Genomic DNA, 23,104 nt, shown 5'->3' on the forward strand with positions numbered 1-23,104 from the left:
GAAAACCCGGCGCCGCGCGCGGCAAGAGGTCGCCGCCCTGATGCTGGCGGGCCCCGTGTCCCGCCTGCCCGGCCCCGGGAAGCGGGCCTGCTCTCAAGCCGGACTTATGCCTGGCGTGCCCCTGACAGTGCCCGCACTGTAAGTACAAAGACAGAGTCACCTGCTCCTGCCGGCGTCGTCGTCGTCGTCGTCTTCTTCTTCGGCGGCGGCGGCAAAAAAGGAGAAGTGGGGATGAGTAGGCGGGAGGCTTACCTCCTTTGCTGGATAAGGCAGTGGGCAAGTGACTTTTAAAAAAAAAAAAAAAAAAAATCTGGGTTTTTTTTTTTTTTTTTTTTTTTTTTTGTGCTGCTTCTGTTTTTTCCACCAGGACAAGGAAGCTTCAGCGAGCTGAAGCGTACAAAAATTGGTACGAAACTCAGTTCCGTTCCTCTCCACGGAAATCTTTAGTAAAAGGCGAAAGATTTTTGCGTTTTGAAGAAGAACCAGAGTTGGTGATTGAAGGCTAGAGGGCGCCACCGCCGGCCCCAGCCCCCGCCCAGGCCCAGGCTGGCTTAGGGAGAGAGCCGTCAGCACGGGCGGGGGAGGGGAAGCAGGTGGCCCCCCCGCCGGCGGAACTCCTAGCAGCTTTCCAAGCCCAGCTCAGCTTTCCTGGAAGGAAAGCGGCCAGAGCGAGTGAGGGGAAGAAAGACAAGTGGGGGAACAGGAAACCCCCCAGAATTCAGGGTTCCTTCGGCCGCATTTGCATGTATGCAAGCCAGAGCCAGCTCCCACCAGTCTCAGCGGGGAGGAAGCAGAAACCACAATCATCCCTTTGTTTGATCCGGCCACCCCGGATCATGCGCTTTGCCGCGGCGGACCCTGTCCCCGCAGGGTTGACGACGTTTCGGAGGGAAAACCCGGCGCCGCGCGCGGCAAGAGGTCGCCGCCCTGATGCTGGCGGGCCCCGTGTCCCGCCTGCCCGGCCCCGGGAAGCGGGCCTGCTCTCAAGCCGGACTTATGCCTGGCGTGCCCCTGACAGTGCCCGCACTGTAAGTACAAAGACAGAGTCACCTGCTCCTGCCGGCGTCGTCGTCGTCGTCGTCGTCGTCTTCTTCTTCGGCGGCGGCGGCAAAAAAGGAGAAGTGGGGATGAGTAGGCGGGAGGCTTACCTCCTTTGCTGGATAAGGCAGTGGGCAAGTGACTTTTAAAAAAAAAAAAAAAAAAAATCTGGGTTTTTTTTTTTTTTTTTTTTTTTTTTTGTGCTGCTTCTGTTTTTTCCACCAGGACAAGGAAGCTTCAGCGAGCTGAAGCGTACAAAAATTGGTACGAAACTCAGTTCCGTTCCTCTCCACGGAAATCTTTAGTAAAAGGCGAAAGATTTTTGCGTTTTGAAGAAGAACCAGAGTTGGTGATTGAAGGCTAGAGGGCGCCACCGCCGGCCCCAGCCCCCGCCCAGGCCCAGGCTGGCTTAGGGAGAGAGCCGTCAGCACGGGCGGGGGAGGGGAAGCAGGTGGCCCCCCCGCCGGCGGAACTCCTAGCAGCTTTCCAAGCCCAGCTCAGCTTTCCTGGAAGGAAAGCGGCCAGAGCGAGTGAGGGGAAGAAAGACAAGTGGGGGAACAGGAAACCCCCCAGAATTCAGGGTTCCTTCGGCCGCATTTGCATGTATGCAAGCCAGAGCCAGCTCCCACCAGTCTCAGCGGGGAGGAAGCAGAAACCACAATCATCCCTTTGTTTGATCCGGCCACCCCGGATCATGCGCTTTGCCGCGGCGGACCCTGTCCCCGCAGGGTTGACGACGTTTCGGAGGGAAAACCCGGCGCCGCGCGCGGCAAGAGGTCGCCGCCCTGATGCTGGCGGGCCCCGTGTCCCGCCTGCCCGGCCCCGGGAAGCGGGCCTGCTCTCAAGCCGGACTTATGCCTGGCGTGCCCCTGACAGTGCCCGCACTGTAAGTACAAAGACAGAGTCACCTGCTCCTGCCGGCGTCGTCGTCGTCGTCGTCTTCTTCTTCGGCGGCGGCGGCAAAAAAGGAGAAGTGGGGATGAGTAGGCGGGAGGCTTACCTCCTTTGCTGGATAAGGCAGTGGGCAAGTGACTTTTAAAAAAAAAAAAAAAAAAATCTGGGTTTTTTTTTTTTTTTTTTTTTTTTTTTGTGCTGCTTCTGTTTTTTCCACCAGGACAAGGAAGCTTCAGCGAGCTGAAGCGTACAAAAATTGGTACGAAACTCAGTTCCGTTCCTCTCCACGGAAATCTTTAGTAAAAGGCGAAAGATTTTTGCGTTTTGAAGAAGAACCAGAGTTGGTGATTGAAGGCTAGAGGGCGCCACCGCCGGCCCCAGCCCCCGCCCAGGCCCAGGCTGGCTTAGGGAGAGAGCCGTCAGCACGGGCGGGGGAGGGGAAGCAGGTGGCCCCCCCGCCGGCGGAACTCCTAGCAGCTTTCCAAGCCCAGCTCAGCTTTCCTGGAAGGAAAGCGGCCAGAGCGAGTGAGGGGAAGAAAGACAAGTGGGGGAACAGGAAACCCCCCAGAATTCAGGGTTCCTTCGGCCGCATTTGCATGTATGCAAGCCAGAGCCAGCTCCCACCAGTCTCAGCGGGGAGGAAGCAGAAACCACAATCATCCCTTTGTTTGATCCGGCCACCCCGGATCATGCGCTTTGCCGCGGCGGACCCTGTCCCCGCAGGGTTGACGACGTTTCGGAGGGAAAACCCGGCGCCGCGCGCGGCAAGAGGTCGCCGCCCTGATGCTGGCGGGCCCCGTGTCCCGCCTGCCCGGCCCCGGGAAGCGGGCCTGCTCTCAAGCCGGACTTATGCCTGGCGTGCCCCTGACAGTGCCCGCACTGTAAGTACAAAGACAGAGTCACCTGCTCCTGCCGGCGTCGTCGTCGTCGTCTTCTTCTTCGGCGGCGGCGGCAAAAAAGGAGAAGTGGGGATGAGTAGGCGGGAGGCTTACCTCCTTTGCTGGATAAGGCAGTGGGCAAGTGACTTTTAAAAAAAAAAAAAAAAAAAATCTGGGTTTTTTTTTTTTTTTTTTTTTTTTTTTGTGCTGCTTCTGTTTTTTCCACCAGGACAAGGAAGCTTCAGCGAGCTGAAGCGTACAAAAATTGGTACGAAACTCAGTTCCGTTCCTCTCCACGGAAATCTTTAGTAAAAGGCGAAAGATTTTTGCGTTTTGAAGAAGAACCAGAGTTGGTGATTGAAGGCTAGAGGGCGCCACCGCCGGCCCCAGCCCCCGCCCAGGCCCAGGCTGGCTTAGGGAGAGAGCCGTCAGCACGGGCGGGGGAGGGGAAGCAGGTGGCCCCCCCGCCGGCGGAACTCCTAGCAGCTTTCCAAGCCCAGCTCAGCTTTCCTGGAAGGAAAGCGGCCAGAGCGAGTGAGGGGAAGAAAGACAAGTGGGGGAACAGGAAACCCCCCAGAATTCAGGGTTCCTTCGGCCGCATTTGCATGTATGCAAGCCAGAGCCAGCTCCCACCAGTCTCAGCGGGGAGGAAGCAGAAACCACAATCATCCCTTTGTTTGATCCGGCCACCCCGGATCATGCGCTTTGCCGCGGCGGAGCCTGTCCCCGCAGGGTTGACGACGTTTCGGAGGGAAAACCCGGCGCCGCGCGCGGCAAGAGGTCGCCGCCCTGATGCTGGCGGGCCCCGTGTCCCGCCTGCCCGGCCCCGGGAAGCGGGCCTGCTCTCAAGCCGGACTTATGCCTGGCGTGCCCCTGACAGTGCCCGCACTGTAAGTACAAAGACAGAGTCACCTGCTCCTGCCGGCGTCGTCGTCGTCGTCTTCTTCTTCGGCGGCGGCGGCAAAAAAGGAGAAGTGGGGATGAGTAGGCGGGAGGCTTACCTCCTTTGCTGGATAAGGCAGTGGGCAAGTGACTTTTAAAAAAAAAAAAAAAAAAAATCTGGGTTTTTTTTTTTTTTTTTTTTTTTTTTTGTGCTGCTTCTGTTTTTTCCACCAGGACAAGGAAGCTTCAGCGAGCTGAAGCGTACAAAAATTGGTACGAAACTCAGTTCCGTTCCTCTCCACGGAAATCTTTAGTAAAAGGCGAAAGATTTTTGCGTTTTGAAGAAGAACCAGAGTTGGTGATTGAAGGCTAGAGGGCGCCACCGCCGGCCCCAGCCCCCGCCCAGGCCCAGGCTGGCTTAGGGAGAGAGCCGTCAGCACGGGCGGGGGAGGGGAAGCAGGTGGCCCCCCCGCCGGCGGAACTCCTAGCAGCTTTCCAAGCCCAGCTCAGCTTTCCTGGAAGGAAAGCGGCCAGAGCGAGTGAGGGGAAGAAAGACAAGTGGGGGAACAGGAAACCCCCCAGAATTCAGGGTTCCTTCGGCCGCATTTGCATGTATGCAAGCCAGAGCCAGCTCCCACCAGTCTCAGCGGGGAGGAAGCAGAAACCACAATCATCCCTTTGTTTGATCCGGCCACCCCGGATCATGCGCTTTGCCGCGGCGGACCCTGTCCCCGCAGGGTTGACGACGTTTCGGAGGGAAAACCCGGCGCCGCGCGCGGCAAGAGGTCGCCGCCCTGATGCTGGCGGGCCCCGTGTCCCGCCTGCCCGGCCCCGGGAAGCGGGCCTGCTCTCAAGCCGGACTTATGCCTGGCGTGCCCCTGACAGTGCCCGCACTGTAAGTACAAAGACAGAGTCACCTGCTCCTGCCGGCGTCGTCGTCGTCGTCGTCGTCTTCTTCTTCGGCGGCGGCGGCAAAAAAGGAGAAGTGGGGATGAGTAGGCGGGAGGCTTACCTCCTTTGCTGGATAAGGCAGTGGGCAAGTGACTTTTAAAAAAAAAAAAAAAAAAAATCTGGGTTTTTTTTTTTTTTTTTTTTTTTTTTTGTGCTGCTTCTGTTTTTTCCACCAGGACAAGGAAGCTTCAGCGAGCTGAAGCGTACAAAAATTGGTACGAAACTCAGTTCCGTTCCTCTCCACGGAAATCTTTAGTAAAAGGCGAAAGATTTTTGCGTTTTGAAGAAGAACCAGAGTTGGTGATTGAAGGCTAGAGGGCGCCACCGCCGGCCCCAGCCCCCGCCCAGGCCCAGGCTGGCTTAGGGAGAGAGCCGTCAGCACGGGCGGGGGAGGGGAAGCAGGTGGCCCCCCCGCCGGCGGAACTCCTAGCAGCTTTCCAAGCCCAGCTCAGCTTTCCTGGAAGGAAAGCGGCCAGAGCGAGTGAGGGGAAGAAAGACAAGTGGGGGAACAGGAAACCCCCCAGAATTCAGGGTTCCTTCGGCCGCATTTGCATGTATGCAAGCCAGAGCCAGCTCCCACCAGTCTCAGCGGGGAGGAAGCAGAAACCACAATCATCCCTTTGTTTGATCCGGCCACCCCGGATCATGCGCTTTGCCGCGGCGGACCCTGTCCCCGCAGGGTTGACGACGTTTCGGAGGGAAAACCCGGCGCCGCGCGCGGCAAGAGGTCGCCGCCCTGATGCTGGCGGGCCCCGTGTCCCGCCTGCCCGGCCCCGGGAAGCGGGCCTGCTCTCAAGCCGGACTTATGCCTGGCGTGCCCCTGACAGTGCCCGCACTGTAAGTACAAAGACAGAGTCACCTGCTCCTGCCGGCGTCGTCGTCGTCGTCGTCTTCTTCTTCGGCGGCGGCGGCAAAAAAGGAGAAGTGGGGATGAGTAGGCGGGAGGCTTACCTCCTTTGCTGGATAAGGCAGTGGGCAAGTGACTTTTAAAAAAAAAAAAAAAAAAATCTGGGTTTTTTTTTTTTTTTTTTTTTTTTTTTTGTGCTGCTTCTGTTTTTTCCACCAGGACAAGGAAGCTTCAGCGAGCTGAAGCGTACAAAAATTGGTACGAAACTCAGTTCCGTTCCTCTCCACGGAAATCTTTAGTAAAAGGCGAAAGATTTTTGCGTTTTGAAGAAGAACCAGAGTTGGTGATTGAAGGCTAGAGGGCGCCACCGCCGGCCCCAGCCCCCGCCCAGGCCCAGGCTGGCTTAGGGAGAGAGCCGTCAGCACGGGCGGGGGAGGGGAAGCAGGTGGCCCCCCCGCCGGCGGAACTCCTAGCAGCTTTCCAAGCCCAGCTCAGCTTTCCTGGAAGGAAAGCGGCCAGAGCGAGTGAGGGGAAGAAAGACAAGTGGGGGAACAGGAAACCCCCCAGAATTCAGGGTTCCTTCGGCCGCATTTGCATGTATGCAAGCCAGAGCCAGCTCCCACCAGTCTCAGCGGGGAGGAAGCAGAAACCACAATCATCCCTTTGTTTGATCCGGCCACCCCGGATCATGCGCTTTGCCGCGGCGGACCCTGTCCCCGCAGGGTTGACGACGTTTCGGAGGGAAAACCCGGCGCCGCGCGCGGCAAGAGGTCGCCGCCCTGATGCTGGCGGGCCCCGTGTCCCGCCTGCCCGGCCCCGGGAAGCGGGCCTGCTCTCAAGCCGGACTTATGCCTGGCGTGCCCCTGACAGTGCCCGCACTGTAAGTACAAAGACAGAGTCACCTGCTCCTGCCGGCGTCGTCGTCGTCGTCGTCGTCTTCTTCTTCGGCGGCGGCGGCAAAAAAGGAGAAGTGGGGATGAGTAGGCGGGAGGCTTACCTCCTTTGCTGGATAAGGCAGTGGGCAAGTGACTTTTAAAAAAAAAAAAAAAAAAAATCTGGGTTTTTTTTTTTTTTTTTTTTTTTTTTTGTGCTGCTTCTGTTTTTTCCACCAGGACAAGGAAGCTTCAGCGAGCTGAAGCGTACAAAAATTGGTACGAAACTCAGTTCCGTTCCTCTCCACGGAAATCTTTAGTAAAAGGCGAAAGATTTTTGCGTTTTGAAGAAGAACCAGAGTTGGTGATTGAAGGCTAGAGGGCGCCACCGCCGGCCCCAGCCCCCGCCCAGGCCCAGGCTGGCTTAGGGAGAGAGCCGTCAGCACGGGCGGGGGAGGGGAAGCAGGTGGCCCCCCCGCCGGCGGAACTCCTAGCAGCTTTCCAAGCCCAGCTCAGCTTTCCTGGAAGGAAAGCGGCCAGAGCGAGTGAGGGGAAGAAAGACAAGTGGGGGAACAGGAAACCCCCCAGAATTCAGGGTTCCTTCGGCCGCATTTGCATGTATGCAAGCCAGAGCCAGCTCCCACCAGTCTCAGCGGGGAGGAAGCAGAAACCACAATCATCCCTTTGTTTGATCCGGCCACCCCGGATCATGCGCTTTGCCGCGGCGGACCCTGTCCCCGCAGGGTTGACGACGTTTCGGAGGGAAAACCCGGCGCCGCGCGCGGCAAGAGGTCGCCGCCCTGATGCTGGCGGGCCCCGTGTCCCGCCTGCCCGGCCCCGGGAAGCGGGCCTGCTCTCAAGCCGGACTTATGCCTGGCGTGCCCCTGACAGTGCCCGCACTGTAAGTACAAAGACAGAGTCACCTGCTCCTGCCGGCGTCGTCGTCGTCGTCGTCTTCTTCTTCGGCGGCGGCGGCAAAAAAGGAGAAGTGGGGATGAGTAGGCGGGAGGCTTACCTCCTTTGCTGGATAAGGCAGTGGGCAAGTGACTTTTAAAAAAAAAAAAAAAAAAAATCTGGGTTTTTTTTTTTTTTTTTTTTTTTTTTTGTGCTGCTTCTGTTTTTTCCACCAGGACAAGGAAGCTTCAGCGAGCTGAAGCGTACAAAAATTGGTACGAAACTCAGTTCCGTTCCTCTCCACGGAAATCTTTAGTAAAAGGCGAAAGATTTTTGCGTTTTGAAGAAGAACCAGAGTTGGTGATTGAAGGCTAGAGGGCGCCACCGCCGGCCCCAGCCCCCGCCCAGGCCCAGGCTGGCTTAGGGAGAGAGCCGTCAGCACGGGCGGGGGAGGGGAAGCAGGTGGCCCCCCCGCCGGCGGAACTCCTAGCAGCTTTCCAAGCCCAGCTCAGCTTTCCTGGAAGGAAAGCGGCCAGAGCGAGTGAGGGGAAGAAAGACAAGTGGGGGAACAGGAAACCCCCCAGAATTCAGGGTTCCTTCGGCCGCATTTGCATGTATGCAAGCCAGAGCCAGCTCCCACCAGTCTCAGCGGGGAGGAAGCAGAAACCACAATCATCCCTTTGTTTGATCCGGCCACCCCGGATCATGCGCTTTGCCGCGGCGGACCCTGTCCCCGCAGGGTTGACGACGTTTCGGAGGGAAAACCCGGCGCCGCGCGCGGCAAGAGGTCGCCGCCCTGATGCTGGCGGGCCCCGTGTCCCGCCTGCCCGGCCCCGGGAAGCGGGCCTGCTCTCAAGCCGGACTTATGCCTGGCGTGCCCCTGACAGTGCCCGCACTGTAAGTACAAAGACAGAGTCACCTGCTCCTGCCGGCGTCGTCGTCGTCGTCGTCGTCTTCTTCTTCGGCGGCGGCGGCAAAAAAGGAGAAGTGGGGATGAGTAGGCGGGAGGCTTACCTCCTTTGCTGGATAAGGCAGTGGGCAAGTGACTTTTAAAAAAAAAAAAAAAAAAAATCTGGGTTTTTTTTTTTTTTTTTTTTTTTTGTGCTGCTTCTGTTTTTTCCACCAGGACAAGGAAGCTTCAGCGAGCTGAAGCGTACAAAAATTGGTACGAAACTCAGTTCCGTTCCTCTCCACGGAAATCTTTAGTAAAAGGCGAAAGATTTTTGCGTTTTGAAGAAGAACCAGAGTTGGTGATTGAAGGCTAGAGGGCGCCACCGCCGGCCCCAGCCCCCGCCCAGGCCCAGGCTGGCTTAGGGAGAGAGCCGTCAGCACGGGCGGGGGAGGGGAAGCAGGTGGCCCCCCCGCCGGCGGAACTCCTAGCAGCTTTCCAAGCCCAGCTCAGCTTTCCTGGAAGGAAAGCGGCCAGAGCGAGTGAGGGGAAGAAAGACAAGTGGGGGAACAGGAAACCCCCCAGAATTCAGGGTTCCTTCGGCCGCATTTGCATGTATGCAAGCCAGAGCCAGCTCCCACCAGTCTCAGCGGGGAGGAAGCAGAAACCACAATCATCCCTTTGTTTGATCCGGCCACCCCGGATCATGCGCTTTGCCGCGGCGGAGCCTGTCCCCGCAGGGTTGACGACGTTTCGGAGGGAAAACCCGGCGCCGCGCGCGGCAAGAGGTCGCCGCCCTGATGCTGGCGGGCCCCGTGTCCCGCCTGCCCGGCCCCGGGAAGCGGGCCTGCTCTCAAGCCGGACTTATGCCTGGCGTGCCCCTGACAGTGCCCGCACTGTAAGTACAAAGACAGAGTCACCTGCTCCTGCCGGCGTCGTCGTCGTCGTCTTCTTCTTCGGCGGCGGCGGCAAAAAAGGAGAAGTGGGGATGAGTAGGCGGGAGGCTTACCTCCTTTGCTGGATAAGGCAGTGGGCAAGTGACTTTTAAAAAAAAAAAAAAAAAAAATCTGGGTTTTTTTTTTTTTTTTTTTTTTTTTTTGTGCTGCTTCTGTTTTTTCCACCAGGACAAGGAAGCTTCAGCGAGCTGAAGCGTACAAAAATTGGTACGAAACTCAGTTCCGTTCCTCTCCACGGAAATCTTTAGTAAAAGGCGAAAGATTTTTGCGTTTTGAAGAAGAACCAGAGTTGGTGATTGAAGGCTAGAGGGCGCCACCGCCGGCCCCAGCCCCCGCCCAGGCCCAGGCTGGCTTAGGGAGAGAGCCGTCAGCACGGGCGGGGGAGGGGAAGCAGGTGGCCCCCCCGCCGGCGGAACTCCTAGCAGCTTTCCAAGCCCAGCTCAGCTTTCCTGGAAGGAAAGCGGCCAGAGCGAGTGAGGGGAAGAAAGACAAGTGGGGGAACAGGAAACCCCCCAGAATTCAGGGTTCCTTCGGCCGCATTTGCATGTATGCAAGCCAGAGCCAGCTCCCACCAGTCTCAGCGGGGAGGAAGCAGAAACCACAATCATCCCTTTGTTTGATCCGGCCACCCCGGATCATGCGCTTTGCCGCGGCGGACCCTGTCCCCGCAGGGTTGACGACGTTTCGGAGGGAAAACCCGGCGCCGCGCGCGGCAAGAGGTCGCCGCCCTGATGCTGGCGGGCCCCGTGTCCCGCCTGCCCGGCCCCGGGAAGCGGGCCTGCTCTCAAGCCGGACTTATGCCTGGCGTGCCCCTGACAGTGCCCGCACTGTAAGTACAAAGACAGAGTCACCTGCTCCTGCCGGCGTCGTCGTCGTCGTCGTCGTCGTCTTCTTCTTCGGCGGCGGCGGCAAAAAAGGAGAAGTGGGGATGAGTAGGCGGGAGGCTTACCTCCTTTGCTGGATAAGGCAGTGGGCAAGTGACTTTTAAAAAAAAAAAAAAAAAAAATCTGGGTTTTTTTTTTTTTTTTTTTTTTTTTTTGTGCTGCTTCTGTTTTTTCCACCAGGACAAGGAAGCTTCAGCGAGCTGAAGCGTACAAAAATTGGTACGAAACTCAGTTCCGTTCCTCTCCACGGAAATCTTTAGTAAAAGGCGAAAGATTTTTGCGTTTTGAAGAAGAACCAGAGTTGGTGATTGAAGGCTAGAGGGCGCCACCGCCGGCCCCAGCCCCCGCCCAGGCCCAGGCTGGCTTAGGGAGAGAGCCGTCAGCACGGGCGGGGGAGGGGAAGCAGGTGGCCCCCCCGCCGGCGGAACTCCTAGCAGCTTTCCAAGCCCAGCTCAGCTTTCCTGGAAGGAAAGCGGCCAGAGCGAGTGAGGGGAAGAAAGACAAGTGGGGGAACAGGAAACCCCCCAGAATTCAGGGTTCCTTCGGCCGCATTTGCATGTATGCAAGCCAGAGCCAGCTCCCACCAGTCTCAGCGGGGAGGAAGCAGAAACCACAATCATCCCTTTGTTTGATCCGGCCACCCCGGATCATGCGCTTTGCCGCGGCGGACCCTGTCCCCGCAGGGTTGACGACGTTTCGGAGGGAAAACCCGGCGCCGCGCGCGGCAAGAGGTCGCCGCCCTGATGCTGGCGGGCCCCGTGTCCCGCCTGCCCGGCCCCGGGAAGCGGGCCTGCTCTCAAGCCGGACTTATGCCTGGCGTGCCCCTGACAGTGCCCGCACTGTAAGTACAAAGACAGAGTCACCTGCTCCTGCCGGCGTCGTCGTCGTCGTCGTCTTCTTCTTCGGCGGCGGCGGCAAAAAAGGAGAAGTGGGGATGAGTAGGCGGGAGGCTTACCTCCTTTGCTGGATAAGGCAGTGGGCAAGTGACTTTTAAAAAAAAAAAAAAAAAAAATCTGGGTTTTTTTTTTTTTTTTTTTTTTTTTTTGTGCTGCTTCTGTTTTTTCCACCAGGACAAGGAAGCTTCAGCGAGCTGAAGCGTACAAAAATTGGTACGAAACTCAGTTCCGTTCCTCTCCACGGAAATCTTTAGTAAAAGGCGAAAGATTTTTGCGTTTTGAAGAAGAACCAGAGTTGGTGATTGAAGGCTAGAGGGCGCCACCGCCGGCCCCAGCCCCCGCCCAGGCCCAGGCTGGCTTAGGGAGAGAGCCGTCAGCACGGGCGGGGGAGGGGAAGCAGGTGGCCCCCCCGCCGGCGGAACTCCTAGCAGCTTTCCAAGCCCAGCTCAGCTTTCCTGGAAGGAAAGCGGCCAGAGCGAGTGAGGGGAAGAAAGACAAGTGGGGGAACAGGAAACCCCCCAGAATTCAGGGTTCCTTCGGCCGCATTTGCATGTATGCAAGCCAGAGCCAGCTCCCACCAGTCTCAGCGGGGAGGAAGCAGAAACCACAATCATCCCTTTGTTTGATCCGGCCACCCCGGATCATGCGCTTTGCCGCGGCGGACCCTGTCCCCGCAGGGTTGACGACGTTTCGGAGGGAAAACCCGGCGCCGCGCGCGGCAAGAGGTCGCCGCCCTGATGCTGGCGGGCCCCGTGTCCCGCCTGCCCGGCCCCGGGAAGCGGGCCTGCTCTCAAGCCGGACTTATGCCTGGCGTGCCCCTGACAGTGCCCGCACTGTAAGTACAAAGACAGAGTCACCTGCTCCTGCCGGCGTCGTCGTCGTCGTCTTCTTCTTCGGCGGCGGCGGCAAAAAAGGAGAAGTGGGGATGAGTAGGCGGGAGGCTTACCTCCTTTGCTGGATAAGGCAGTGGGCAAGTGACTTTTAAAAAAAAAAAAAAAAAAAATCTGGGTTTTTTTTTTTTTTTTTTTTTTTTTTTGTGCTGCTTCTGTTTTTTCCACCAGGACAAGGAAGCTTCAGCGAGCTGAAGCGTACAAAAATTGGTACGAAACTCAGTTCCGTTCCTCTCCACGGAAATCTTTAGTAAAAGGCGAAAGATTTTTGCGTTTTGAAGAAGAACCAGAGTTGGTGATTGAAGGCTAGAGGGCGCCACCGCCGGCCCCAGCCCCCGCCCAGGCCCAGGCTGGCTTAGGGAGAGAGCCGTCAGCACGGGCGGGGGAGGGGAAGCAGGTGGCCCCCCCGCCGGCGGAACTCCTAGCAGCTTTCCAAGCCCAGCTCAGCTTTCCTGGAAGGAAAGCGGCCAGAGCGAGTGAGGGGAAGAAAGACAAGTGGGGGAACAGGAAACCCCCCAGAATTCAGGGTTCCTTCGGCCGCATTTGCATGTATGCAAGCCAGAGCCAGCTCCCACCAGTCTCAGCGGGGAGGAAGCAGAAACCACAATCATCCCTTTGTTTGATCCGGCCACCCCGGATCATGCGCTTTGCCGCGGCGGACCCTGTCCCCGCAGGGTTGACGACGTTTCGGAGGGAAAACCCGGCGCCGCGCGCGGCAAGAGGTCGCCGCCCTGATGCTGGCGGGCCCCGTGTCCCGCCTGCCCGGCCCCGGGAAGCGGGCCTGCTCTCAAGCCGGACTTATGCCTGGCGTGCCCCTGACAGTGCCCGCACTGTAAGTACAAAGACAGAGTCACCTGCTCCTGCCGGCGTCGTCGTCGTCGTCGTCGTCGTCTTCTTCGGCGGCGGCGGCAAAAAAGGAGAAGTGGGGATGAGTAGGCGGGAGGCTTACCTCCTTTGCTGGATAAGGCAGTGGGCAAGTGACTTTTAAAAAAAAAAAAAAAAAAAATCTGGGTTTTTTTTTTTTTTTTTTTTTTTTTTTTGTGCTGCTTCTGTTTTTTCCACCAGGACAAGGAAGCTTCAGCGAGCTGAAGCGTACAAAAATTGGTACGAAACTCAGTTCCGTTCCTCTCCACGGAAATCTTTAGTAAAAGGCGAAAGATTTTTGCGTTTTGAAGAAGAACCAGAGTTGGTGATTGAAGGCTAGAGGGCGCCACCGCCGGCCCCAGCCCCCGCCCAGGCCCAGGCTGGCTTAGGGAGAGAGCCGTCAGCACGGGCGGGGGAGGGGAAGCAGGTGGCCCCCCCGCCGGCGGAACTCCTAGCAGCTTTCCAAGCCCAGCTCAGCTTTCCTGGAAGGAAAGCGGCCAGAGCGAGTGAGGGGAAGAAAGACAAGTGGGGGAACAGGAAACCCCCCAGAATTCAGGGTTCCTTCGGCCGCATTTGCATGTATGCAAGCCAGAGCCAGCTCCCACCAGTCTCAGCGGGGAGGAAGCAGAAACCACAATCATCCCTTTGTTTGATCCGGCCACCCCGGATCATGCGCTTTGCCGCGGCGGACCCTGTCCCCGCAGGGTTGACGACGTTTCGGAGGGAAAACCCGGCGCCGCGCGCGGCAAGAGGTCGCCGCCCTGATGCTGGCGGGCCCCGTGTCCCGCCTGCCCGGCCCCGGGAAGCGGGCCTGCTCTCAAGCCGGACTTATGCCTGGCGTGCCCCTGACAGTGCCCGCACTGTAAGTACAAAGACAGAGTCACCTGCTCCTGCCGGCGTCGTCGTCGTCGTCGTCTTCTTCTTCGGCGGCGGCGGCAAAAAAGGAGAAGTGGGGATGAGTAGGCGGGAGGCTTACCTCCTTTGCTGGATAAGGCAGTGGGCAAGTGACTTTTAAAAAAAAAAAAAAAAAAATCTGGGTTTTTTTTTTTTTTTTTTTTTTTTTTTGTGCTGCTTCTGTTTTTTCCACCAGGACAAGGAAGCTTCAGCGAGCTGAAGCGTACAAAAATTGGTACGAAACTCAGTTCCGTTCCTCTCCACGGAAATCTTTAGTAAAAGGCGAAAGATTTTTGCGTTTTGAAGAAGAACCAGAGTTGGTGATTGAAGGCTAGAGGGCGCCACCGCCGGCCCCAGCCCCCGCCCAGGCCCAGGCTGGCTTAGGGAGAGAGCCGTCAGCACGGGCGGGGGAGGGGAAGCAGGTGGCCCCCCCGCCGGCGGAACTCCTAGCAGCTTTCCAAGCCCAGCTCAGCTTTCCTGGAAGGAAAGCGGCCAGAGCGAGTGAGGGGAAGAAAGACAAGTGGGGGAACAGGAAACCCCCCAGAATTCAGGGTTCCTTCGGCCGCATTTGCATGTATGCAAGCCAGAGCCAGCTCCCACCAGTCTCAGCGGGGAGGAAGCAGAAACCACAATCATCCCTTTGTTTGATCCGGCCACCCCGGATCATGCGCTTTGCCGCGGCGGACCCTGTCCCCGCAGGGTTGACGACGTTTCGGAGGGAAAACCCGGCGCCGCGCGCGGCAAGAGGTCGCCGCCCTGATGCTGGCGGGCCCCGTGTCCCGCCTGCCCGGCCCCGGGAAGCGGGCCTGCTCTCAAGCCGGACTTATGCCTGGCGTGCCCCTGACAGTGCCCGCACTGTAAGTACAAAGACAGAGTCACCTGCTCCTGCCGGCGTCGTCGTCGTCGTCGTCGTCTTCTTCTTCGGCGGCGGCGGCAAAAAAGGAGAAGTGGGGATGAGTAGGCGGGAGGCTTACCTCCTTTGCTGGATAAGGCAGTGGGCAAGTGACTTTTAAAAAAAAAAAAAAAAAAAAATCTGGGTTTTTTTTTTTTTTTTTTTTTTTTGTGCTGCTTCTGTTTTTTCCACCAGGACAAGGAAGCTTCAGCGAGCTGAAGCGTACAAAAATTGGTACGAAACTCAGTTCCGTTCCTCTCCACGGAAATCTTTAGTAAAAGGCGAAAGATTTTTGCGTTTTGAAGAAGAACCAGAGTTGGTGATTGAAGGCTAGAGGGCGCCACCGCCGGCCCCAGCCCCCGCCCAGGCCCAGGCTGGCTTAGGGAGAGAGCCGTCAGCACGGGCGGGGGAGGGGAAGCAGGTGGCCCCCCCGCCGGCGGAACTCCTAGCAGCTTTCCAAGCCCAGCTCAGCTTTCCTGGAAGGAAAGCGGCCAGAGCGAGTGAGGGGAAGAAAGACAAGTGGGGGAACAGGAAACCCCCCAGAATTCAGGGTTCCTTCGGCCGCATTTGCATGTATGCAAGCCAGAGCCAGCTCCCACCAGTCTCAGCGGGGAGGAAGCAGAAACCACAATCATCCCTTTGTTTGATCCGGCCACCCCGGATCATGCGCTTTGCCGCGGCGGAGCCTGTCCCCGCAGGGTTGACGACGTTTCGGAGGGAAAACCCGGCGCCGCGCGCGGCAAGAGGTCGCCGCCCTGATGCTGGCGGGCCCCGTGTCCCGCCTGCCCGGCCCCGGGAAGCGGGCCTGCTCTCAAGCCGGACTTATGCCTGGCGTGCCCCTGACAGTGCCCGCACTGTAAGTACAAAGACAGAGTCACCTGCTCCTGCCGGCGTCGTCGTCGTCGTCGTCTTCTTCTTCGGCGGCGGCGGCAAAAAAGGAGAAGTGGGGATGAGTAGGCGGGAGGCTTACCTCCTTTGCTGGATAAGGCAGTGGGCAAGTGACTTTTAAAAAAAAAAAAAAAAAAAATCTGGGTTTTTTTTTTTTTTTTTTTTTTTTTTTGTGCTGCTTCTGTTTTTTCCACCAGGACAAGGAAGCTTCAGCGAGCTGAAGCGTACAAAAATTGGTACGAAACTCAGTTCCGTTCCTCTCCACGGAAATCTTTAGTAAAAGGCGAAAGATTTTTGCGTTTTGAAGAAGAACCAGAGTTGGTGATTGAAGGCTAGAGGGCGCCACCGCCGGCCCCAGCCCCCGCCCAGGCCCAGGCTGGCTTAGGGAGAGAGCCGTCAGCACGGGCGGGGGAGGGGAAGCAGGTGGCCCCCCCGCCGGCGGAACTCCTAGCAGCTTTCCAAGCCCAGCTCAGCTTTCCTGGAAGGAAAGCGGCCAGAGCGAGTGAGGGGAAGAAAGACAAGTGGGGGAACAGGAAACCCCCCAGAATTCAGGGTTCCTTCGGCCGCATTTGCATGTATGCAAGCCAGAGCCAGCTCCCACCAGTCTCAGCGGGGAGGAAGCAGAAACCACAATCATCCCTTTGTTTGATCCGGCCACCCCGGATCATGCGCTTTGCCGCGGCGGACCCTGTCCCCGCAGGGTTGACGACGTTTCGGAGGGAAAACCCGGCGCCGCGCGCGGCAAGAGGTCGCCGCCCTGATGCTGGCGGGCCCCGTGTCCCGCCTGCCCGGCCCCGGGAAGCGGGCCTGCTCTCAAGCCGGACTTATGCCTGGCGTGCCCCTGACAGTGCCCGCACTGTAAGTACAAAGACAGAGTCACCTGCTCCTGCCGGCGTCGTCGTCGTCGTCGTCGTCGTCTTCTTCTTCGGCGGCGGCGGCAAAAAAGGAGAAGTGGGGATGAGTAGGCGGGAGGCTTACCTCCTTTGCTGGATAAGGCAGTGGGCAAGTGACTTTTAAAAAAAAAAAAAAAAAAAATCTGGGTTTTTTTTTTTTTTTTTTTTTTTTTTTGTGCTGCTTCTGTTTTTTCCACCAGGACAAGGAAGCTTCAGCGAGCTGAAGCGTACAAAAATTGGTACGAAACTCAGTTCCGTTCCTCTCCACGGAAATCTTTAGTAAAAGGCGAAAGATTTTTGCGTTTTGAAGAAGAACCAGAGTTGGTGATTGAAGGCTAGAGGGCGCCACCGCCGGCCCCAGCCCCCGCCCAGGCCCAGGCTGGCTTAGGGAGAGAGCCGTCAGCACGGGCGGGGGAGGGGAAGCAGGTGGCCCCCCCGCCGGCGGAACTCCTAGCAGCTTTCCAAGCCCAGCTCAGCTTTCCTGGAAGGAAAGCGGCCAGAGCGAGTGAGGGGAAGAAAGACAAGTGGGGGAACAGGAAACCCCCCAGAATTCAGGGTTCCTTCGGCCGCATTTGCATGTATGCAAGCCAGAGCCAGCTCCCACCAGTCTCAGCGGGGAGGAAGCAGAAACCACAATCATCCCTTTGTTTGATCCGGCCACCCCGGATCATGCGCTTTGCCGCGGCGGACCCTGTCCCCGCAGGGTTGACGACGTTTCGGAGGGAAAACCCGGCGCCGCGCGCGGCAAGAGGTCGCCGCCCTGATGCTGGCGGGCCCCGTGTCCCGCCTGCCCGGCCCCGGGAAGCGGGCCTGCTCTCAAGCCGGACTTATGCCTGGCGTGCCCCTGACAGTGCCCGCACTGTAAGTACAAAGACAGAGTCACCTGCTCCTGCCGGCGTCGTCGTCGTCGTCGTCTTCTTCTTCGGCGGCGGCGGCAAAAAAGGAGAAGTGGGGATGAGTAGGCGGGAGGCTTACCTCCTTTGCTGGATAAGGCAGTGGGCAAGTGACTTTTAAAAAAAAAAAAAAAAAAAATCTGGGTTTTTTTTTTTTTTTTTTTTTTTTTTTGTGCTGCTTCTGTTTTTTCCACCAGGACAAGGAAGCTTCAGCGAGCTGAAGCGTACAAAAATTGGTACGAAACTCAGTTCCGTTCCTCTCCACGGAAATCTTTAGTAAAAGGCGAAAGATTTTTGCGTTTTGAAGAAGAACCAGAGTTGGTGATTGAAGGCTAGAGGGCGCCACCGCCGGCCCCAGCCCCCGCCCAGGCCCAGGCTGGCTTAGGGAGAGAGCCGTCAGCACGGGCGGGGGAGGGGAAGCAGGTGGCCCCCCCGCCGGCGGAACTCCTAGCAGCTTTCCAAGCCCAGCTCAGCTTTCCTGGAAGGAAAGCGGCCAGAGCGAGTGAGGGGAAGAAAGACAAGTGGGGGAACAGGAAACCCCCCAGAATTCAGGGTTCCTTCGGCCGCATTTGCATGTATGCAAGCCAGAGCCAGCTCCCACCAGTCTCAGCGGGGAGGAAGCAGAAACCACAATCATCCCTTTGTTTGATCCGGCCACCCCGGATCATGCGCTTTGCCGCGGCGGACCCTGTCCCCGCAGGGTTGACGACGTTTCGGAGGGAAAACCCGGCGCCGCGCGCGGCAAGAGGTCGCCGCCCTGATGCTGGCGGGCCCCGTGTCCCGCCTGCCCGGCCCCGGGAAGCGGGCCTGCTCTCAAGCCGGACTTATGCCTGGCGTGCCCCTGACAGTGCCCGCACTGTAAGTACAAAGACAGAGTCACCTGCTCCTGCCGGCGTCGTCGTCGTCGTCTTCTTCTTCGGCGGCGGCGGCAAAAAAGGAGAAGTGGGGATGAGTAGGCGGGAGGCTTACCTCCTTTGCTGGATAAGGCAGTGGGCAAGTGACTTTTAAAAAAAAAAAAAAAAAAAATCTGGGTTTTTTTTTTTTTTTTTTTTTTTTTTTGTGCTGCTTCTGTTTTTTCCACCAGGACAAGGAAGCTTCAGCGAGCTGAAGCGTACAAAAATTGGTACGAAACTCAGTTCCGTTCCTCTCCACGGAAATCTTTAGTAAAAGGCGAAAGATTTTTGCGTTTTGAAGAAGAACCAGAGTTGGTGATTGAAGGCTAGAGGGCGCCACCGCCGGCCCCAGCCCCCGCCCAGGCCCAGGCTGGCTTAGGGAGAGAGCCGTCAGCACGGGCGGGGGAGGGGAAGCAGGTGGCCCCCCCGCCGGCGGAACTCCTAGCAGCTTTCCAAGCCCAGCTCAGCTTTCCTGGAAGGAAAGCGGCCAGAGCGAGTGAGGGGAAGAAAGACAAGTGGGGGAACAGGAAACCCCCCAGAATTCAGGGTTCCTTCGGCCGCATTTGCATGTATGCAAGCCAGAGCCAGCTCCCACCAGTCTCAGCGGGGAGGAAGCAGAAACCACAATCATCCCTTTGTTTGATCCGGCCACCCCGGATCATGCGCTTTGCCGCGGCGGAGCCTGTCCCCGCAGGGTTGACGACGTTTCGGAGGGAAAACCCGGCGCCGCGCGCGGCAAGAGGTCGCCGCCCTGATGCTGGCGGGCCCCGTGTCCCGCCTGCCCGGCCCCGGGAAGCGGGCCTGCTCTCAAGCCGGACTTATGCCTGGCGTGCCCCTGACAGTGCCCGCACTGTAAGTACAAAGACAGAGTCACCTGCTCCTGCCGGCGTCGTCGTCGTCGTCTTCTTCTTCGGCGGCGGCGGCAAAAAAGGAGAAGTGGGGATGAGTAGGCGGGAGGCTTACCTCCTTTGCTGGATAAGGCAGTGGGCAAGTGACTTTTAAAAAAAAAAAAAAAAAAAATCTGGGTTTTTTTTTTTTTTTTTTTTTTTTTTTGTGCTGCTTCTGTTTTTTCCACCAGGACAAGGAAGCTTCAGCGAGCTGAAGCGTACAAAAATTGGTACGAAACTCAGTTCCGTTCCTCTCCACGGAAATCTTTAGTAAAAGGCGAAAGATTTTTGCGTTTTGAAGAAGAACCAGAGTTGGTGATTGAAGGCTAGAGGGCGCCACCGCCGGCCCCAGCCCCCGCCCAGGCCCAGGCTGGCTTAGGGAGAGAGCCGTCAGCACGGGCGGGGGAGGGGAAGCAGGTGGCCCCCCCGCCGGCGGAACTCCTAGCAGCTTTCCAAGCCCAGCTCAGCTTTCCTGGAAGGAAAGCGGCCAGAGCGAGTGAGGGGAAGAAAGACAAGTGGGGGAACAGGAAACCCCCCAGAATTCAGGGTTCCTTCGGCCGCATTTGCATGTATGCAAGCCAGAGCCAGCTCCCACCAGTCTCAGCGGGGAGGAAGCAGAAACCACAATCATCCCTTTGTTTGATCCGGCCACCCCGGATCATGCGCTTTGCCGCGGCGGACCCTGTCCCCGCAGGGTTGACGACGTTTCGGAGGGAAAACCCGGCGCCGCGCGCGGCAAGAGGTCGCCGCCCTGATGCTGGCGGGCCCCGTGTCCCGCCTGCCCGGCCCCGGGAAGCGGGCCTGCTCTCAAGCCGGACTTATGCCTGGCGTGCCCCTGACAGTGCCCGCACTGTAAGTACAAAGACAGAGTCACCTGCTCCTGCCGGCGTCGTCGTCGTCGTCGTCGTCTTCTTCTTCGGCGGCGGCGGCAAAAAAGGAGAAGTGGGGATGAGTAGGCGGGAGGCTTACCTCCTTTGCTGGATAAGGCAGTGGGCAAGTGACTTTTAAAAAAAAAAAAAAAAAAAATCTGGGTTTTTTTTTTTTTTTTTTTTTTTTTTTGTGCTGCTTCTGTTTTTTCCACCAGGACAAGGAAGCTTCAGCGAGCTGAAGCGTACAAAAATTGGTACGAAACTCAGTTCCGTTCCTCTCCACGGAAATCTTTAGTAAAAGGCGAAAGATTTTTGCGTTTTGAAGAAGAACCAGAGTTGGTGATTGAAGGCTAGAGGGCGCCACCGCCGGCCCCAGCCCCCGCCCAGGCCCAGGCTGGCTTAGGGAGAGAGCCGTCAGCACGGGCGGGGGAGGGGAAGCAGGTGGCCCCCCCGCCGGCGGAACTCCTAGCAGCTTTCCAAGCCCAGCTCAGCTTTCCTGGAAGGAAAGCGGCCAGAGCGAGTGAGGGGAAGAAAGACAAGTGGGGGAACAGGAAACCCCCCAGAATTCAGGGTTCCTTCGGCCGCATTTGCATGTATGCAAGCCAGAGCCAGCTCCCACCAGTCTCAGCGGGGAGGAAGCAGAAACCACAATCATCCCTTTGTTTGATCCGGCCACCCCGGATCATGCGCTTTGCCGCGGCGGACCCTGTCCCCGCAGGGTTGACGACGTTTCGGAGGGAAAACCCGGCGCCGCGCGCGGCAAGAGGTCGCCGCCCTGATGCTGGCGGGCCCCGTGTCCCGCCTGCCCGGCCCCGGGAAGCGGGCCTGCTCTCAAGCCGGACTTATGCCTGGCGTGCCCCTGACAGTGCCCGCACTGTAAGTACAAAGACAGAGTCACCTGCTCCTGCCGGCGTCGTCGTCGTCGTCGTCTTCTTCTTCGGCGGCGGCGGCAAAAAAGGAGAAGTGGGGATGAGTAGGCGGGAGGCTTACCTCCTTTGCTGGATAAGGCAGTGGGCAAGTGACTTTTAAAAAAAAAAAAAAAAAAAATCTGGGTTTTTTTTTTTTTTTTTTTTTTTTTTTTGTGCTGCTTCTGTTTTTTCCACCAGGACAAGGAAGCTTCAGCGAGCTGAAGCGTACAAAAATTGGTACGAAACTCAGTTCCGTTCCTCTCCACGGAAATCTTTAGTAAAAGGCGAAAGATTTTTGCGTTTTGAAGAAGAACCAGAGTTGGTGATTGAAGGCTAGAGGGCGCCACCGCCGGCCCCAGCCCCCGCCCAGGCCCAGGCTGGCTTAGGGAGAGAGCCGTCAGCACGGGCGGGGGAGGGGAAGCAGGTGGCCCCCCCGCCGGCGGAACTCCTAGCAGCTTTCCAAGCCCAGCTCAGCTTTCCTGGAAGGAAAGCGGCCAGAGCGAGTGAGGGGAAGAAAGACAAGTGGGGGAACAGGAAACCCCCCAGAATTCAGGGTTCCTTCGGCCGCATTTGCATGTATGCAAGCCAGAGCCAGCTCCCACCAGTCTCAGCGGGGAGGAAGCAGAAACCACAATCATCCCTTTGTTTGATCCGGCCACCCCGGATCATGCGCTTTGCCGCGGCGGACCCTGTCCCCGCAGGGTTGACGACGTTTCGGAGGGAAAACCCGGCGCCGCGCGCGGCAAGAGGTCGCCGCCCTGATGCTGGCGGGCCCCGTGTCCCGCCTGCCCGGCCCCGGGAAGCGGGCCTGCTCTCAAGCCGGACTTATGCCTGGCGTGCCCCTGACAGTGCCCGCACTGTAAGTACAAAGACAGAGTCACCTGCTCCTGCCGGCGTCGTCGTCGTCGTCGTCGTCTTCTTCTTCGGCGGCGGCGGCAAAAAAGGAGAAGTGGGGATGAGTAGGCGGGAGGCTTACCTCCTTTGCTGGATAAGGCAGTGGGCAAGTGACTTTTAAAAAAAAAAAAAAAAAAAATCTGGGTTTTTTTTTTTTTTTTTTTTTTTTTTTGTGCTGCTTCTGTTTTTTCCACCAGGACAAGGAAGCTTCAGCGAGCTGAAGCGTACAAAAATTGGTACGAAACTCAGTTCCGTTCCTCTCCACGGAAATCTTTAGTAAAAGGCGAAAGATTTTTGCGTTTTGAAGAAGAACCAGAGTTGGTGATTGAAGGCTAGAGGGCGCCACCGCCGGCCCCAGCCCCCGCCCAGGCCCAGGCTGGCTTAGGGAGAGAGCCGTCAGCACGGGCGGGGGAGGGGAAGCAGGTGGCCCCCCCGCCGGCGGAACTCCTAGCAGCTTTCCAAGCCCAGCTCAGCTTTCCTGGAAGGAAAGCGGCCAGAGCGAGTGAGGGGAAGAAAGACAAGTGGGGGAACAGGAAACCCCCCAGAATTCAGGGTTCCTTCGGCCGCATTTGCATGTATGCAAGCCAGAGCCAGCTCCCACCAGTCTCAGCGGGGAGGAAGCAGAAACCACAATCATCCCTTTGTTTGATCCGGCCACCCCGGATCATGCGCTTTGCCGCGGCGGACCCTGTCCCCGCAGGGTTGACGACGTTTCGGAGGGAAAACCCGGCGCCGCGCGCGGCAAGAGGTCGCCGCCCTGATGCTGGCGGGCCCCGTGTCCCGCCTGCCCGGCCCCGGGAAGCGGGCCTGCTCTCAAGCCGGACTTATGCCTGGCGTGCCCCTGACAGTGCCCGCACTGTAAGTACAAAGACAGAGTCACCTGCTCCTGCCGGCGTCGTCGTCGTCTTCTTCTTCGGCGGCGGCAAAAAAGGAGAAGTGGGGATGAGTAGGCGGGAGGCTTACCTCCTTTGCTGGATAAGGCAGTGGGCAAGTGACTTTTAAAAAAAAAAAAAAAAAAAAATCTGGGTTTTTTTTTTTTTTTTTTTTTTTGTGCTGCTTCTGTTTTTTCCACCAGGACAAGGAAGCTTCAGCGAGCTGAAGCGTACAAAAATTGGTACGAAACTCAGTTCCGTTCCTCTCCACGGAAATCTTTAGTAAAAGGCGAAAGATTTTTGCGTTTTGAAGAAGAACCAGAGTTGGTGATTGAAGGCTAGAGGGCGCCACCGCCGGCCCCAGCCCCCGCCCAGGCCCAGGCTGGCTTAGGGAGAGAGCCGTCAGCACGGGCGGGGGAGGGGAAGCAGGTGGCCCCCCCGCCGGCGGAACTCCTAGCAGCTTTCCAAGCCCAGCTCAGCTTTCCTGGAAGGAAAGCGGCCAGAGCGAGTGAGGGGAAGAAAGACAAGTGGGGGAACAGGAAACCCCCCAGAATTCAGGGTTCCTTCGGCCGCATTTGCATGTATGCAAGCCAGAGCCAGCTCCCACCAGTCTCAGCGGGGAGGAAGCAGAAACCACAATCATCCCTTTGTTTGATCCGGCCACCCCGGATCATGCGCTTTGCCGC

The 23,104-nt window shown here is 57.8% G+C and overlaps 26 non-coding genes across 26 annotated transcripts; all 26 read right to left on the reverse strand.

Annotated features, from left to right (window-relative positions):
* Positions 1 to 375: 375 nt before the first annotated feature.
* LOC140123232 (U5 spliceosomal RNA) lies at positions 376 to 491 on the reverse strand. Its single transcript, XR_011854566.1, has one exon. It is a non-coding gene; the product is annotated as a U5 spliceosomal RNA (small nuclear RNA).
* A 780-nt stretch (positions 492 to 1,271) lies between these two features.
* Positions 1,272 to 1,387, reverse strand: LOC140123233 (U5 spliceosomal RNA). Its single transcript, XR_011854567.1, has one exon. It is a non-coding gene; the product is annotated as a U5 spliceosomal RNA (small nuclear RNA).
* Positions 1,388 to 2,160: 773 nt separating this feature from the next.
* LOC140123234 (U5 spliceosomal RNA) lies at positions 2,161 to 2,276 on the reverse strand. The gene has a single exon (XR_011854568.1). It is a non-coding gene; the product is annotated as a U5 spliceosomal RNA (small nuclear RNA).
* A 771-nt stretch (positions 2,277 to 3,047) lies between these two features.
* Positions 3,048 to 3,163, reverse strand: LOC140123235 (U5 spliceosomal RNA). The gene has a single exon (XR_011854569.1). It is a non-coding gene; the product is annotated as a U5 spliceosomal RNA (small nuclear RNA).
* A 771-nt stretch (positions 3,164 to 3,934) lies between these two features.
* LOC140123236 (U5 spliceosomal RNA) lies at positions 3,935 to 4,050 on the reverse strand. Its single transcript, XR_011854570.1, has one exon. It is a non-coding gene; the product is annotated as a U5 spliceosomal RNA (small nuclear RNA).
* A 777-nt stretch (positions 4,051 to 4,827) lies between these two features.
* On the reverse strand, positions 4,828 to 4,943 carry LOC140123237 (U5 spliceosomal RNA). Its single transcript, XR_011854571.1, has one exon. It is a non-coding gene; the product is annotated as a U5 spliceosomal RNA (small nuclear RNA).
* A 774-nt stretch (positions 4,944 to 5,717) lies between these two features.
* On the reverse strand, positions 5,718 to 5,833 carry LOC140123238 (U5 spliceosomal RNA). The gene has a single exon (XR_011854572.1). It is a non-coding gene; the product is annotated as a U5 spliceosomal RNA (small nuclear RNA).
* A 777-nt stretch (positions 5,834 to 6,610) lies between these two features.
* Positions 6,611 to 6,726, reverse strand: LOC140123239 (U5 spliceosomal RNA). Its single transcript, XR_011854573.1, has one exon. It is a non-coding gene; the product is annotated as a U5 spliceosomal RNA (small nuclear RNA).
* Positions 6,727 to 7,500: 774 nt separating this feature from the next.
* Positions 7,501 to 7,616, reverse strand: LOC140123240 (U5 spliceosomal RNA). The gene has a single exon (XR_011854574.1). It is a non-coding gene; the product is annotated as a U5 spliceosomal RNA (small nuclear RNA).
* A 774-nt stretch (positions 7,617 to 8,390) lies between these two features.
* On the reverse strand, positions 8,391 to 8,506 carry LOC140123241 (U5 spliceosomal RNA). The gene has a single exon (XR_011854575.1). It is a non-coding gene; the product is annotated as a U5 spliceosomal RNA (small nuclear RNA).
* A 771-nt stretch (positions 8,507 to 9,277) lies between these two features.
* Positions 9,278 to 9,393, reverse strand: LOC140123243 (U5 spliceosomal RNA). Its single transcript, XR_011854577.1, has one exon. It is a non-coding gene; the product is annotated as a U5 spliceosomal RNA (small nuclear RNA).
* A 780-nt stretch (positions 9,394 to 10,173) lies between these two features.
* LOC140123245 (U5 spliceosomal RNA) lies at positions 10,174 to 10,289 on the reverse strand. The gene has a single exon (XR_011854578.1). It is a non-coding gene; the product is annotated as a U5 spliceosomal RNA (small nuclear RNA).
* A 774-nt stretch (positions 10,290 to 11,063) lies between these two features.
* LOC140123246 (U5 spliceosomal RNA) lies at positions 11,064 to 11,179 on the reverse strand. The gene has a single exon (XR_011854579.1). It is a non-coding gene; the product is annotated as a U5 spliceosomal RNA (small nuclear RNA).
* Positions 11,180 to 11,950: 771 nt separating this feature from the next.
* LOC140123247 (U5 spliceosomal RNA) lies at positions 11,951 to 12,066 on the reverse strand. Its single transcript, XR_011854580.1, has one exon. It is a non-coding gene; the product is annotated as a U5 spliceosomal RNA (small nuclear RNA).
* A 778-nt stretch (positions 12,067 to 12,844) lies between these two features.
* Positions 12,845 to 12,960, reverse strand: LOC140123248 (U5 spliceosomal RNA). The gene has a single exon (XR_011854581.1). It is a non-coding gene; the product is annotated as a U5 spliceosomal RNA (small nuclear RNA).
* A 773-nt stretch (positions 12,961 to 13,733) lies between these two features.
* Positions 13,734 to 13,849, reverse strand: LOC140123249 (U5 spliceosomal RNA). Its single transcript, XR_011854582.1, has one exon. It is a non-coding gene; the product is annotated as a U5 spliceosomal RNA (small nuclear RNA).
* Positions 13,850 to 14,624: 775 nt separating this feature from the next.
* Positions 14,625 to 14,740, reverse strand: LOC140123250 (U5 spliceosomal RNA). The gene has a single exon (XR_011854583.1). It is a non-coding gene; the product is annotated as a U5 spliceosomal RNA (small nuclear RNA).
* Positions 14,741 to 15,514: 774 nt separating this feature from the next.
* On the reverse strand, positions 15,515 to 15,630 carry LOC140123251 (U5 spliceosomal RNA). The gene has a single exon (XR_011854584.1). It is a non-coding gene; the product is annotated as a U5 spliceosomal RNA (small nuclear RNA).
* A 780-nt stretch (positions 15,631 to 16,410) lies between these two features.
* On the reverse strand, positions 16,411 to 16,526 carry LOC140123252 (U5 spliceosomal RNA). The gene has a single exon (XR_011854585.1). It is a non-coding gene; the product is annotated as a U5 spliceosomal RNA (small nuclear RNA).
* A 774-nt stretch (positions 16,527 to 17,300) lies between these two features.
* Positions 17,301 to 17,416, reverse strand: LOC140123253 (U5 spliceosomal RNA). The gene has a single exon (XR_011854586.1). It is a non-coding gene; the product is annotated as a U5 spliceosomal RNA (small nuclear RNA).
* Positions 17,417 to 18,187: 771 nt separating this feature from the next.
* On the reverse strand, positions 18,188 to 18,303 carry LOC140123255 (U5 spliceosomal RNA). Its single transcript, XR_011854588.1, has one exon. It is a non-coding gene; the product is annotated as a U5 spliceosomal RNA (small nuclear RNA).
* Positions 18,304 to 19,074: 771 nt separating this feature from the next.
* Positions 19,075 to 19,190, reverse strand: LOC140123256 (U5 spliceosomal RNA). The gene has a single exon (XR_011854589.1). It is a non-coding gene; the product is annotated as a U5 spliceosomal RNA (small nuclear RNA).
* Positions 19,191 to 19,967: 777 nt separating this feature from the next.
* On the reverse strand, positions 19,968 to 20,083 carry LOC140123257 (U5 spliceosomal RNA). Its single transcript, XR_011854590.1, has one exon. It is a non-coding gene; the product is annotated as a U5 spliceosomal RNA (small nuclear RNA).
* A 775-nt stretch (positions 20,084 to 20,858) lies between these two features.
* LOC140123258 (U5 spliceosomal RNA) lies at positions 20,859 to 20,974 on the reverse strand. Its single transcript, XR_011854591.1, has one exon. It is a non-coding gene; the product is annotated as a U5 spliceosomal RNA (small nuclear RNA).
* Positions 20,975 to 21,751: 777 nt separating this feature from the next.
* LOC140123259 (U5 spliceosomal RNA) lies at positions 21,752 to 21,867 on the reverse strand. Its single transcript, XR_011854592.1, has one exon. It is a non-coding gene; the product is annotated as a U5 spliceosomal RNA (small nuclear RNA).
* Positions 21,868 to 22,629: 762 nt separating this feature from the next.
* On the reverse strand, positions 22,630 to 22,745 carry LOC140123261 (U5 spliceosomal RNA). Its single transcript, XR_011854593.1, has one exon. It is a non-coding gene; the product is annotated as a U5 spliceosomal RNA (small nuclear RNA).
* Between the last annotated feature and the right edge of the window lie 359 nt (positions 22,746 to 23,104).

This window comes from Engystomops pustulosus, chromosome 3, assembly GCF_040894005.1.
Source record: "Engystomops pustulosus chromosome 3, aEngPut4.maternal, whole genome shotgun sequence".
Taxonomy (NCBI): Eukaryota; Metazoa; Chordata; class Amphibia; order Anura; family Leptodactylidae; genus Engystomops; species Engystomops pustulosus.